This window comes from Empidonax traillii, unplaced genomic scaffold (assembly GCF_003031625.1).
Source record: "Empidonax traillii isolate 1590-97213 ecotype Southwest subspecies unplaced genomic scaffold, ASM303162v1 scaffold254:size1037790, whole genome shotgun sequence".
NCBI lineage: Eukaryota > Metazoa > Chordata > Aves > Passeriformes > Tyrannidae > Empidonax > Empidonax traillii.
This window is the reverse complement of record NW_020955447.1, coordinates 995,403-1,009,245: the sequence shown is the minus strand read 5'-3', so window position 1 is coordinate 1,009,245 and position 13,843 is coordinate 995,403. Positions and strand designations below refer to the sequence as shown.

Sequence of the window (13,843 nt, the reverse complement as noted above, 5' to 3'; positions counted from 1 at the left end):
GACTCTGAGGGAATCTTTACTATTGACACCAACCCATAATCTGAAATCCATCCTGACATTTTCCATTCAGAGAGATTATAATCCTTAAGAATCCCGATCCTCATTCCTTTCTTTCTTCTCCTTCTAGCTGTGATCTAGTTTGTGCTGAAACTATGGAAGACATCCTTTGGCATTATGTTTGTGTCACATCCATATTTTCACTTGTGAGCTTTTCTGTGTCGATGTTTCTTGATTTAAAACATTTTTGAAGAAAAAATAATCTGCATAGAAAATTATTGTAAAATTATCGAGAAAGATGGGGTTTGGCTACAAAGAGAAGGAGCATTTCCTTCCAGGCGACAGCTACAGGAACAGCGCTGGTGAATTTTTGTGAATGTGATTAGTTGACATGTTTTTCAACAAATGGGTGTAGACAAAGCCAGCCAACGATCTGACCAGAAGAAAGAGCCATCACTGTCGTTATAAAGACCACTGAAAGGTGTTTATTAAAGTAATTCAAAGATGCTTTGATAATTTGATTGAATTTTCTAGTAGAGAGCATTCAGGTTATCAGAGTGTGCCTCAAAAAGTTCTTGTTCTAACCACATTTTATTACTCTTCAGGCTTTACAGTACACTTCATACTTTAACTTTTTTCCCAGTTTAGTTCCTCCTACATATTCTTCAAATGCTTTGTCCATTTTCTCATTCTGGTCTTCACTGAAAAGATTCTTCCAGTCACTTACACCACCTGCAGAGAAGAAAAGAAACTCGAAAATCAAGAAAAATGCTTCTATAACTCTGTCATTCCATTGTGTCCTAAATACTGCTGATCTATTTTTCCAGATAAACTTGACTCATTTCTGCACCAAGATAATTTTGGGAAGTCAGTGGAGCTACATATCTGTGAAACTGCTACAATGTAAAAGAACATACTCCTCTTCAGGTGACTGTGTTCAAAAGGACAGCCTGAAGTCCTGGTTCCCTCCAGCTCTCCACTCCAGTCAGTTATGACTGATAAAGGGAAAGATCATGAAGAACTGATTAAGAATTATCTCGCAGGAGGCAGAGCTGCATTTCTGCTCCTTTGGCAGTAAGAGTTTTTATCTACTGACTTCTTGAATGTAAAGTGCATCAATAGATTGACAGCCAGGGTAGCCTTTCCATTTCTCTGTCCCCTACACTAGGCTGCAAAAATAGCTCCCTTTTGTTGCTCCTCCCCTGTGTACCTGATTCTTGCATGCCTGACTTACTCCTAACCTGTAAGACTGAACAGGGGTTTGGCAGTGGCTCTCCTAAAAAGTGTGATCGTGCCACTCAGGTCGAGTTTGGCCCCAGTGCTGCCTGCTCGGATAAGCCTCGGATGGCTAAACAATCGGTGATCTAGGCACAGAGGAGGAGTTCAGACACAGGACACTTCCTCCTTCCTGACAGACATCTGTGGGCCTATAAAATTTGCTCTGGTGTCAGCACCTTGCTGGGTATCTTCCTCACCAGTGCTCCTTGAATAGCTTTCTCAAGTGAAATAGTGATAACTTGCTTGAGACTAACTTGCAATCATAACATGTGTGCAAAAAAAAGAAGCTAAGAAAGGCCCAAGTTCTTCAGAAGGTGACACTTCTACCTCTGAACCACTTGCAGTTTCCTACCTTTGCGAAAGAGAATGTCGCCGAATGCCCCATGGGTCTTCTGAGAGTTCTTCTTCATTGCCTGAAAGCTGCTCCTCTCTACCACAAGCTGAAGCTCTTCCTCAGTCAGTGAAATCCCTAAGAAAGCAGCTATCTTTTTCACACCCAGGAGACGATTCTGGAAAGAAGAATGTAACACACCACATGACATTCAACCAAATTACACTGCTTTCCAAGGTGGTTACAATTCCCAACACCTCTCTGCTCGATACATGTATGGGATATTCACAGAGCTCAGAGGGACTAGAGGAAGACATAGTGTTCCTCTTCTCCATAATAATTTCCAAGGAGATACGAGCTGTTTCCCTATAGATTACAAAAGACTGTGCATGATTTACAGCTGAACAAAAGCTACACTGTTGAATGCATAAAAGCTTCTCCCAAAAAATTTTGGGGATTTTGATTTACAATTACTTTGGGCTTATAATACAGCACACAAAAAACAGTAATAATTTGCTCAAGCAAAATTTTAAAAGGTTTTTGAGTTTGCATTTCACCTCTTCTTTACTTCAAACAAGAATCTATCCTACAAAGTTTGAATACCCGACATGAATATAATGATGAATTGGTTTAGTAAAACATGCTCCTTGAAGTATAAAGTATTTGTAGTTATTGATAATCTCACCTCTTTTAGCTCTTCATAAGTTATTGTCATAATATTTTCTTCATCAGCATATTTGTTCCATTGGGAAAGGTATTCAAAGTAGCATCCCCAGACAACTAAATAGAACAAAACAATCCTAAGATGTGTCATAAATGAACATTAGACAAGCTCCTTAAACAGTAAACTAAATTTTACTCATTCTCTAGATCTCTCAGCCATAGGCACTAGTAATAATGTCTGTGGCAGATTTTACACCCTTCTGGGGAAATTTTAGGGTTTGCTCCAGGCTGTTCTGGCATAGCTACAAGTCTCAGGGATATGATACAATTTGGAAGTTGGAACAGTAAAACTTGTAGTATCTCAAGGCAGATGGGAGTCCACCCAAAAGCTATCAGTACTCAAGCCATCTTGCAGACTCCCTCAATCCACTTTAAAACCTTCTGTAACCCTCCCTTCAGCTGGCTGTGTGCTATGCTAAACTGATGCCTTTTTAAACCAGTGTAATTTTTTTTTCTCTCCTTTTTAATGCATTAGACTTAGTTTAAATAATTTCTTCCATTCAATTTGGCATATAGGTCTTTATATGTCAACATGGACACAAGGGATGGACATTGGAGAGGAGGGGTAAAAGGGATCCAAGACAGAGATAAGGAAGAACTACTTCTTGCAGAGGAAATATCAGTTCGTACAAGGTAAAGCAGCTTGTGGAACTGCAGCTTTGACAGGGACTCATCCTCAAGCAGTAAGACAAGTATGGTAAACTTTAGTGCAAATGCCTAACTTTTGGTCTTTAATCTCTGCTTTTGTACTGTAATGCACATATGCATGTACATATTGTAAATATTGTAATTAATATGTAAATTATGCAATATTTATGTTATGCATTAATTTTATTTATTTAATTATTAAATATAATATTGTCATGGGTTTGCCCACAAGCCAGTCCCTGGGGTTGAGGATGGTTTTGTCCAGGTATATTTCCAGAGAAAATGCCAATCAAAAGTTTTATAATGCTTCTGCCAATGACATATTTTAGAAAATGGAAGAGAAGCCAGTTGTGCAGATGAAATTGGGAGCCATGTAGGGAATGGTGTCAGGCCCCAGCAGGGGCAAGGCCTCCCTCCTTCCCGGCCCTGGGCCGGGTGCAGGTGTGGCACTGAAGCCCCCCTTCTCTCCTGTAAGAGAGTAGAGGGGAAAAAAACTTTAGAGAAGAACCTAGACAAGACGTGCTGCAAAAGGAATTCCAGAGATAGAGATAGCACAGCCTTCAAGGTCGAAGCTGGCAGCAGCAGAAGAGAGAAGTTCTAACGTGGTGGGGGGCTGCTTCTCCCCCCTCTCTCGCTCTCTCTCTCTCTCTCCCTTCAGCAGGGAAAAGACTGAAAAATAAAACCTTGCCACTTGTGAAAGTTTGTTGGGGTGAGGAGACTCCCATGCTGCTTGTGGAGGAGCCTACACTGGAGTAAGTTGATGCACGAGGAGGCTATATGAGAGACCTGAGGTGAGGCAAAGTCCTGCTGGAGATTTCTGACCCTGAGGGAGACTTATGCCGGAGCAGAATGGCTCGGGTAAGATGTTGGAATCCGAGTGAAGGATCCATGCTGGTGCAGCTAAATTTGTGACCCTGAGAGACAGCAGAGAATAGAAGACCTGTTGTCTGAGAGATGGACTCACATCAGAGAAGTCTATTAAGGACTGTTCTCCCATGGGAAGGGACCCAACAGGAAAGAGGGGTGGACTCAAAAGCCCTGTGACTCTGTGGTGAAGATCCATGGAAGGCAAGTGTCCCCTTGCAGTCCATGGGAGAGAAGACCTTCAGGGCCTGGGTAACCCCCCAGCCTCTGGCCTTAGCCCAGGAGGGGAGTAGGCCCAGCTCTGAGGCCGACATAGAAGAGAGAGAGAGAGAGAGAAAGAGTTCCAGATGCGACAAATCAGAGTTGTTGTCCTAGAGATAACAGAAGAAGAGCTTTAGAGGGTTGCAGAATTATTGAAAAGACCTGGAGCTCTGAAAATGGAGAAAGAGACTGCTTCTCCTCTTGAACTGATACAAAGGGGGGAAAGTATTTCTGTAAATACCTAGTACTTTTACCTAATTAGCATTATTGTAGATATAGTTCTTTAGTTTTTATCTTGCTAGTAATAAATGTTAACATTATTCTACCTAATCAAGTCTCTTTTGTTTGCATAAACTTTCTCTCAACTTATATTAATTATGTGGAGGGTGTGAGAGCAAATTGACCCAGGGCAAACCCACGACAAATATAAATATTGAATGTTATATTAAATAATTTGTTTATTATTTACTTATTTTATGAAAATAAAAATCCTAGCTGATTTACTGAAGTACAAGCTTTTTGAGACAAAGCACTGAATAATTGACACAGACAGAAAAGTATACTGTACTTCTCTTTGACATGAAATCTGTGAAGAAATCATCCCAGGTCTCATAGGAGGGAAGAGTAGCCAGGCCATTGGAAAAATAGTAAAAAGATGTAGCTATGTCTTTTGGGTTACGAATCAGTAACAGTATCTAGAAAAAATATAATTATTTATACAGAAAGATGTAACAGATTAGAGTATGAAAACAATACAATAATATACTTTATAACTAGAATTGGGGAATTTCTAATATCTGGTATGCTACTTGCAGACATAGCAAATTCATTCCAAATTCAGAAGGGAAGTATTTAACTTTGCTTTGGCACCATGTGAAGATGATTGCCGATAATTATTAAAGTATCTTGTACAGAGTAGCCAAATTATTAAGCAGAATCTAACTACGTTTTGCTCAATACAAGCATAATTCGTCACTTAGGTAACAGGGAAAAATCATAAAAAAACAAATTCTCTCTGAAACTTGACACGCTGAAGCCCTCACTTGTGACAACACCACAAAATGTCCCCCATGGGAAATTGCGTCAAAGCGCATTTTGCCTCTGGAGGATTTGTTCAAGCCCTGCAACTCCCTTATGGAGACTGTAACAAAGATGCCCAATAAGGATGAATGAAGGTTAAGTAACATGAACAGCAGAACTTAAACAGGCATGTAGAAATGGCCAGGCTAAACCCTCAAGTATAAGAGTGACTCTGAAAATTGGCTGAAAAGACATTAAAATCAGCACTCACCTTGACTTTATTTTTCAAGATAGACTTGGGAAGGTTTTCAGGACGGAGATGAGTAACCATAAATCTTGGAGAAGGTAATTTGGTCATTCTCTTTACAAATTGGAAGGAGGAGAGTGGACAGTTCAGTTAGTACAAGTATTCCTTTCATCAGGTAATTCTAAAATGTTGCCTTGCTTAACTTATCAACACATACTGGCTGACAAAGGTACTTTTTTGTGTACGTATGTGTTACCCTGGGATATTAGTGGGCTGCTGTGAGTAGCTCTAACTTTCAAAAAACCTCGAGAATGAGTGACTACAGAAAGATCACCCATCGTTAATTTTCTTCAGTGATAATGAATTTAACATCGTCTGTTAGACAAGGGATCAAATCTAAGACTCTCATTGGGTATTTGTAAAAGCCGAAGGATCTCAAGCACTGAAAGAAGGGGTAAGGAGAAAGAGCTAGTAAAAAGGACAAAAATTAATATTTCATTCTTTGATATTTCTTGAAGTTCTTCTTAAATACAAAAGATGTTATGCTGAATTTCTGCAGTTCTTGTGTATCTAATGGATAAGTGCTCCTGTCACACTCATTGAAGTGCTCATTTATCCTTTACCATTCGACAATCCAGACAAGATTCATCCTGACCAGATGTCACATACAGAAAAGTGGGAGACTTCTTTACAAACAGGGGAATATTTCACACCCCATATTCTCAGTATTTGAAGCATGTAATTTTAGTAATTTTCATACATATTCTGTTCCCACCTCATATTTCTCAGGATCTCCAACTTCAAGGTAGGGGAATTCTTCTAGTTCTTCATCATTCACACTGCTTTCTCTATCCTGTGTTTTCTTCTGAGATACAGTTACCAGGTCAGTTAAGATTTGACTTAGCCAGTTTGTGCCTGAAGGATGAAAAATACAGAATTTCTTGTAAAACTTTTTGAATAAATAGAATGAATTTTCCAGTTACCTGGTCTCCTTTCATATGATACAATCACAGCTGACTATCTGGACAATCACCTGTCAGGGTCCTACCTTTGGTCCTCATAAGGATACATTCCTCCAACCTGAAAGGATCAGCACATCCTAAATTTACTTGTATATTGAAAATTAACTTGTGTATTGTGAACTAAGTAATCAAGGAGAAGAACCACTCAGATTCAACTAGGAAAACCTTCATTAGGGTAATCAGTGATTGTGACAAATACAAGGGTGATTGGAGTGGTAAATCTATAAAACCCAATATATGTTTTTTGATGGGATTCACAGGACTGACTTAGGAGGAAAGATAAGTCAAAGAACTTCAACACAGGAGCAGAGCTAGATCTGAAAACTATGCTGCATGTACTCATTTTCTTTACCAATCGGAAAAAATTCTCCAAAGTGATATTACCTATACACTTTTATTATATTTTTGCTCAAAACGTACCAAAGAGTCTGCAGCAAACTCTCTTTAGTCTACCATTTCCTAACTTCTGGATACTGGGTTCCTACACCTTTCACACTACAGTTTTAACAATTGTTAAAACCAGTGGCAGTCTGGTGCAAGCATTTCTTCAAAAAGAAAATACCATAAAAAACCAAAAACTTTGCAATCTTGTCAAATCTAAGACAGTGCAAACCCAATTGCTGCAGGAGAGAAACTACCAGGTTAAAATGAATATGAGACACATCTAACCCAAACCTGTGGCTCTGATAAGGGGCACCACAGGGTGCTCTCAGGCAGAAGGAGCAAAGGAGCAAAAGTTGTAAACTCAGACTCCTAGTAAAGACCTTCTCCTAATAAGTACTGAACAACGTGATCGCTTCAAGTGCTTCAAAATATTTTTGATAGTTATTTCTTGATATCAACAGGAAACAAACTAAAGAAAATGCAGCATGGCATGGGAAGGTAGAGAAAAGCTCAATTCTGTGTGAAAATGTAAAGTTTTTAACTTTACAAAGATAAATGGGACAGCAGATCCTGTAATACCAAGAGATCTCATCATGTCTGGTGTAAAACACTGAATTTTAGTTCTCTCCAATTCATGCATTTAACTTCATAACTATGAAAAGTAAAGATAACAAAAACCTTTGCCTCTTATAGAAAAGAAATCAGGTGCTTTTTCTCACTCTTTTGGAAAATTCCCTACATAAAATCCTCATAATTCACTTTGTTGTGCTCTTACAGAACAAAATGTTTCACAGAATTTTGTGAACATTCTAAATACTATTATTTAATATATCTATACATTGCATATATTTAGTACAAATCCACTTCTTTGCAAGTAGTTAACCTTATTTATGAAAAAAGTAAAATATATTCACCAGATTTAGGGTATCCTGCCAAAATGATATCATCACTTCTGGCTTCAAAGGACTCCAAGGCTCTGAATGTTTCAGGACTACAAACAGTGATAGGGTAGAGAATTCCATTGTAAGAAAACAGCAGTTCATCACGACTCAGTGTACTGGCTTCTGCTATTGCCTTGTCTACAAGATCGGTAAATTTTTTCCTGGGCTTGTCCATTCTGCTTCTGTCTCTCAGACACACAGGCTCTGACACAGTGTGAAAGGCTATGTAGAAAAAGAAACCCACACGTTGCCTTTTTATACCTGCTGGGTTTTTTGAGGTTTGTTTTGAGTTTTGTTTGTTTGGAGGTTTTTTGACCTTAAGATAATAATTTACTACTCTTTCTGAACTCTTAGACTCCAAAGAGTAATTTGAACCTTTTGAAATCAATAAAAGTTGAATATAAACAAGATAAGCAACCACATGCAATTGTATCCTAGGATAAAGGGCCTACATAATTTCAAAATATCATAACCTGTTACGTGAAAAGGGGCAGATAAGAAGAATTTTCTCTCCATCCTGTATTAAATTTTCTGTTTTGGCTATCAATGTCCCACAGGAGATCAAACCCTTTTAATGTCCAAAACAGTCTGTTAGTGTCTCACTTAATGAGACCCTTCTTTTAAGAGATTCAACAAGACAGACAGGACATGTGATACCTTTTTCATAGGGACTGCACTTAACAATGGTAGAAAAACCCCTCAGCAGCTTTCTTCTATGAGTTATTTCACCCTTGATGAAACTGGCAGCACCTGAAAATGGACTCATTCTAACAGTTCACAAAATAACACGTTTATTAATACAAATTTGTGACAATTTATGAGGTTAGCTGTGCCTGGAATGGGGTCTAAAGGCAAAAAAAGCACACTTCTACTAGGTAGTCATAACAATAATAATACAAAGCATAGGCACACGCTAAAGCAAGGCAACTTACAATGAAGTAATAAGTAAAAATTTTAAAGTACTATGGAACAGAAGTAAAATTAGTGTATATGTATAAAGCAGTTACTCACTGCACGGCATTCCAAAAAGGTGGAGGGATTAAAGGTAGCCTGTCGGTTACCTCTTCAGCATTGATGGAACTTCTCCCTGATTTTTGCCTATGTCCAATCTCTTTTTATATCTTTTTCTCTAGGCAGTCTGAGTGGTTATAGTCAATATACTAATTTTTGGGGTGATAGACAGATGAAAGAGGCCCAAGGTTCCACTTCCCGAGTTCCTGCAGAGAAAAGGCCATGTTATCTCCATATCACTCCTTTCTTCATTTTAATCCTTTCATGAGTTTCTGAGGATGTCTCCCCCAGTGCTGGGTTTTTCCAGGAAACCATCAGCAACCTTTTTTTTCTTTTATGTGGCCTTACCTATCACCTTATACTGCCAACAAAAATCCATGATTACAACACAGAGTTCATTAAAAAAATATAACAAAATAGAACTACATGAATTGCAGCCTGGAATCTAAATGTCACAGTCCAAATCATAAAGGCAATTAAGCTCTTTCCAGTACTCACTCTGCTAGGATTTTCTTTTTTTTTTTTTTTTAATTATCTCACCAAAGTTAGATAAAACTTATTGATATTGGGAGAGGAAATGTTCAGTGTGCTAGAGACTGAGCTGTGGGCTGTCCTAAGAGGGCGGCTGACTGCTCCCTCCAGCTGGTGCCCAGGAAGGCACAGGGACATATGCAGTCCTTGACCACTGTTCAGACTGCAGTACAGAGTTGTTTTTCTGGTGGTTACAAGCGAATGATTTATACATTTCCTTAACAAGTTCAATCATTGTTTAACAATTGATCAGTCATTCCTGAGTAGGTAATAATATAACCTCAGCTACAAATGATTAGCATTTACAACACACTTAAGGGGATGAGCTTCTGACTGCACTGACCTCAGCAGAGAAACTGTTGTGAGGTTTAATACTCAAGTCTCTTTCAAGAGGATGGATGGGTCTCAAGGGCTAAGAAAATAGTTCCCCCAAAAAATTTATGCCAAGCACTTAAATACCACGCTTTCTTATCTCCAGCTTTTGGATGCTGCAACTACGTACCTGTGTACTTTTGCCATTTGCTCTGAGGGATTCACACGTTGTCCCAGAGGCATGGGATGACGTAGCCCTATATTTTTACATCAATTTTGTTCAATCCATACAAAATCTTTTGCTTTTCCCTTCATCTCCTATTCTCTGTACGGCTGTACCAACATAGGAAGACTACCTATGTAGAGGCATCATCTGAAACAAGTGGATATAATATGGCTTTTCCTGGATCCATCTGCTGAATGAGATCTGGGCCAAAGGGCAGGCAGTTGGCCCCACCTGCATCACTGCACTGATGCTAGCTAAAGTTGCTGAACTGTGAAATAACATCTTTGCTGACTCTTGAGGTATAACCAGCCACCCTAGCAAAATAAAAAACAGCTTGCTTATTTTTTTTCCCTTACATTCCCTTGTCATTAAACTGTTTTGGACTGAAGCTAAGGAAATGTGTTTAAGAGGTATTTTAACCTGCTGGCAAAAAAAACCCAAAATGAGTTGGGACAGTCCTCCCTCAGGATGGAAAAAGAGGGGAAATGGTATGTAAATTATTAATGTATCTCATGCAGTAGCATAGTGTTGGAGTAGGATTTCCATAACAGAAAGACAGCTCATTTCACTTCTACACTTCACTTATCCCAGAACAATCCAATGAAATTTTGATGGCAAAAATGCATAGGGTTTCCTGTTTATTTTTGCAAGAGAGGGCAGTCAGGACAATTATTCCCTGGAGGCATATTTTATCCTTAGGAACAAAAAAAAAACCACACACACACACACACACACACACACACACACACACACAAAAACCCCCAACAAAAACAAACAAACAAAACCCCCAAAACAAACAAACAAACAAACACAAAACACAAACCAAACACAAAACAACCTGAAAAACCTGAGAAACTTATTAATGGAGAAAAAACAATTAGAAGATTAGAAGATGTAAGTCATAAGGAGGGATATTGAGGGGAGTTAAATTTCTTGGCAAAAGAAGCAGCAGCATCAAGATTTACAAATATGAGCCTTTGATACAGGCACCTGCCATGACAGCTGAGCTGGGAGATGGGAGCAGTGCAACTCACCCTATATGCATTACACAAGACTCTCTGATGCTGCCAAGTACTGAACCAAGAGACTGATGGAAAATATCAGTTGATTTAAAGTTTCTAAGAAGCAGCTTTAAAAACACAGAGATTAAAAACAGATTAAAGGATTTTATAAACTCCAGATTAATGGTGTTTGTTGTTCAAGCCACCACAGCTCCTCTAAAGGTTTCTGGTTTCCCATGCTTACCTGACCTGGTCTTTCCAGACTGTGGAGCTTTACAGGAGGAGGATGGTGACTTTCCTGTGATAGCTACAGGCACTACCACCTGGCCCTTGTGTAATGGACTGATCTGCTTATGCAGACACATTCCCTGTTAAATGAAACAACAAAGCATAGCCTAGAAACTTGTGCTTTCAGTTGGTAAATGAGAAGAGAGGGGTTTTTATAACTATTCCTATTATCTGCATTAATCTTAGTAAAACTCTGGAGGAGTCTTCCATAAATTACTCCTCTAAAATAACCTAATAGGTTTTAAGATGAGCCCAAATAATATCCTGACCAGATACTGCCATGCCATTGGCTCATCAAAGGCCTGTTTACACAAGCTCAGAGGAGTTCAGGCAGGCTGGAGTCCAAGGTAAGGACTCTCAAAAAGGAAAAGCCTATCCAGGTCCCTTCTGTGTCCCAGGCGAGCTTCAGGCCCAGCATACTGGTGTGAAGGTGAATCAAAATGACCAGTGCTGGAGAATATTTTGAAGACTGGCAGAGACTGCTGTCTCAGGGCATAGGCACATGAAAGAATGCAAGGTAAGAGCCTTTCCTGATTGCAGGAGTTACTCTGTAAGGATTACATGACAGGTATGAGACAACTACCAGCAAACAGATTATTTATGAGCTTGCCTGACACTCTTAGTATTGACTTTACAATATAGGAAGTACTGAAAGAAATATGAAAAATAACTAATCCTCAGTACATGAGGGTTCATTTTCTTGACTACCTTAAAATACTCTTTGGGCCGCAGACTAATCTGTCATAAAATTTTCTAGGATCCTTCTTTACCTTTTCTTTTTCTTTCGAACTGCAGAATCTTCTTCATGATGGTCGCCTTCCCTGAGCAGGATGAAGCTCATCACAACATCAGATTAGACTATTATCCCTTGTCTACAGAAGTATACCCTTCTCGGTCTTTCTGTTACCCAAAACTTCCCACGTCTCTTCTAAACTTTCCTCTCACGGCTTTTTTTCAGCCTCAGCTTTGCTGTCTCTGGAGAGTTTCCATTCTTGTAATCCCCACTCTGGAACAAAGTAGGAAATAAGCAATTTTCCACAGCTTTCATCATCTTTATTACTGTATTGGCAAGTTCCCAAAGTTGCAGTGGTTACCTACCCTCTCCCTCATGTTAAGAATCCACTAGATAATATGAAAGAACAAGCCATTAAATACAGAGAATGTCATGACTCACAATGATGGAGAAATAATCTTCTTACACTAACTTGAAGATGTCAGATGTACATTAACAGACTCCTAAAACCACCCTCTGGATTCAGATGGTATGGAGTTAATTTTCTTCCCAGCAGCTGGTACAGAGCTATGTTTTTATTCAGAATGAAAATAATGTTGAAAACACACTGATGTTTTGGTTGTTGCTATTAGTGCTTACCCAAAGTCAAGGACTTCTCAGTTTCCCATGTTCTGCCAGCGAGCAGGTGCACAAGAAGTTGGGATAGAGCATGGCCAGGACAGCTGATCCAAACTGCCCAAAGGGATACTCCATACCACAGAACATCATGCTCATTATACAAATGGGGGGAAGTTAGCCTAGACAGGCTGACCGCTGCTCAGGCATAGGCTGTGTATTGGTCAGCAGCTGGTGGGTAATTGTACTGTGCATCACTTGTTGGTCCTGTGTTTTATTCTCTTTTTCCTTTTTGAATAATTATTAGTTATTATTAATTATTATTACTGTCCCAGTTATTATAATTTCATTCTATTATTAAATTGCTCTTTTCCCAACCCTCGGGTTTTACTTCTTTCTGATTGTCCTTCCCATCCCACCGGGGGCAGTGGAGGGTGAGGAAGTGAGCGAGTAGTTGTGTGGTACTTAATCGCTGCCTGGGGTTAAACCACGATACACCAAAACAAATTTATTCCCTTGTTTGTTCTATCTGATGTCTCCCAACTATATTGGTCAAATTACTGTAACATTTGGAATTCTCTGAGTAGAACTTTATTACTATATAATTGTGAGGAGCCAGGCCAGTGACCTCAAGAAGTCTCCTGTTGCCTCACTGTGTATCCACACAACTCGACATTAAAAGAAAAAGAGGAAGAAACAGGAAGGAAGGAGCAAAGGATGTCAGAAAACACTCACTGATGTTATGGAGGACTTTCTGATTCTTGCTAATGCATTAAATGTCCTATTTCCTCCCAACCTGTCATTAATCTCCTTCTGGCCTATACTCCTGAAATAATTAAAGCTCTGGAGCCTTTAGGAGAGAAGTTATTATGTCATGCAAAGTGTTATGTGGCAATGAAGCTGAATATAAAATGCAAATGTAAAATATGCTAAATAAAGCTGATAAAGAGGCATTTGAAAATTGAAAGCTGCATTAAAAAATTAGTCCTGTCAAGTTTTTACTTTCCATGCAAAAAAAACCACAAAAAACAAACAAAACAAAACAAAACAAAAAGACCAAACAAACAAACAAACAAAAATTTTAATTTACAGTATAGGAATTTGAATGCACAAATCAGTATTATCAGTATGACTGGCTCAGTAGAGCATACGAGACATCAATGGATATAGTGGTACAGGAGCTGGAAGTGTGCAGCTCTGGTCTTAAGCACAAAGTGAAAATTGTGTATTTTCACAGACAGAAGATAATTTAATTCCTTTTCTGAAATCCGTATTTGAATTGAGTTTTTTCCATTTAATATCAAAGACATTTAGTTTTATTCAAATATCATGGTACTAGGAGCAGAAAGTCATGCAAAAGAACTACAGGGTGTTTTTCTCTAATTTATTTCAAAATGTTTCTCTGTGGAT

At 38.9% G+C, this 13,843-nt stretch overlaps 1 pseudogene; it reads right to left on the bottom strand.

The window, feature by feature from the left end:
- Window positions 1-546: 546 nt before the first annotated feature.
- LOC114060004 lies at window positions 547-8,038 on the bottom strand (annotated as a pseudogene).
- Window positions 8,039-13,843: the final 5,805 nt, after the last annotated feature.